Source organism: Panthera leo, chromosome E3 (genome assembly GCF_018350215.1).
Source record: "Panthera leo isolate Ple1 chromosome E3, P.leo_Ple1_pat1.1, whole genome shotgun sequence".
NCBI lineage: Eukaryota > Metazoa > Chordata > Mammalia > Carnivora > Felidae > Panthera > Panthera leo.
This window is the reverse complement of record NC_056694.1, coordinates 40372953-40374584: the sequence shown is the minus strand read 5'-3', so window position 1 is coordinate 40374584 and position 1632 is coordinate 40372953.

The window sequence follows — 1632 nt, the reverse complement described above, 5'->3', positions numbered from 1 at the left end:
GAGGACCAGCACCCATGTGCAGCCTCAGCACGCTGTGACAGCATGGGACCCAATCTGTGCAGGGGGTCCCCAAGATCCCCAGATGGATCCAGGCTTATGCACAGTAGGTGCACCCTGGCTATTTGGTGCTGCCGTTAGCCCAGCTGTCTGAACCCCCCCCCCCCAACCCCCCAGGGTGTCAGCCTGTCCTTCCCGGACAACCCATCATGGGGCCTGGGGGCCAGGGTGCCGCCTTAGCAGGAAGCTGATTTCTGTTTTTCTGCAGCCAGACCACAGCAGAAACACTTGTTACTGCTGAACCCATTAACTGTAATTATGGCGCTCTCGGCGGGAACATAATTACCCTGGTGGCCTGGCACCGTGCCGGACTGTGCCCTGCTGGCCCTGACCTGCTCTTGCCCCTGCACTGTGCCCTGCTGGCTCTGCCCCTGCCCAGGAGGCTGGGGGAGACAAGGGCACGGGCTGCTTCCAGCCCCTGCAGAAGAGTCTCCTCCATGCCCCGTGTCTCTGACCCCGTTCAGCTCCCCAGGCCTTATCCCCACCATGCCCCAGGTTCTGAGCACCTAGGCCATTGCTCTCCTCCCTTTGTTCTCCAGCTCAGGCAGCCCCACAGAAAGCCCACCTCAGAGGTGGGTCCAGGGATTCGTGACGTGGGGATGACATGGGGTGGGGCGGTGCACAGAGTACAGCCAAGCCCTCCGGGCCACGAGGACTGCGTGCGTGCGTCCACAGGGTTTGTGTGGAGCCCCCGTCCCCTGTGCTGCCTGGCTCTCTCCCCGTGCCTCACACAGGGCTCCCTGAGTTCCTGGGGATCCAGCTGGGCTGGGTGTAGGGATGCACCCCTTCGCAGAGACAGCTACGGTGGGCCAGGCCACTGTGCAGCCTGCGTGGGGCCCCAGCGCCACCTGGTGGCTGCTCTGAGAATGCCCGGGAGTTCTCGCCGGTCTGGGTGGCCGAGGTGCAGAGTACCTGGGGGTGGCTGCTGACCCAGCTCCCGAGGCCCCCACGCCACCTGGACGCTCTCCTGCCAGCAGGACACTCTTGGAGGTGGCCGGTCGCTGCAGGCCGCTTGGGGTGGCCTCCCTGGCCCCCATCCATCCAGGCGCACAGGAGGGCTGCGGGTCCTCCACGCACAGTCGCTGAGCTGAGCTAAAGCCCGCGTCCGTCATCCCAGCTGCTGTGGTCAGGGCACCCCGCGCCTGCTGGCATCACGTGGGGTTTAGCGTGGAGTCCCCCTCATGGTTCGTGTGCGTCCGCAGCATGTGTTGGTGTCCCGGCTGGGCACCGAGTGTGTGGCCTCACTCTGGAACACCCGAGCTGGGGGAGGGGGGGGGGCGGGGGAGAGCCTGGCAGAGGGGCCGCAGCCGTCATCCACAGCGCGGGGGTGGCAGCAGTGGCCCACGCGGGGATGCAGCGGTCACTGCGCGCAGTGGCCAGCGCCAGGGCTCTGCCCCTTGAGGCCTGGCCGACGGGGTGGGCGCGGGGGCTGTTGAGGGCTCGGCACGTGACGTGCCTGTAGGCACCGTGGCGGCCGTAGGGGTGCCCCCGCCCCCTGCCCTGCCGCCCCGCGGCCGTCTCCGCCTCCAGCGTCCACCCTTAACTCGACCGCCTGCCGCACGTGGTTCGAGCACG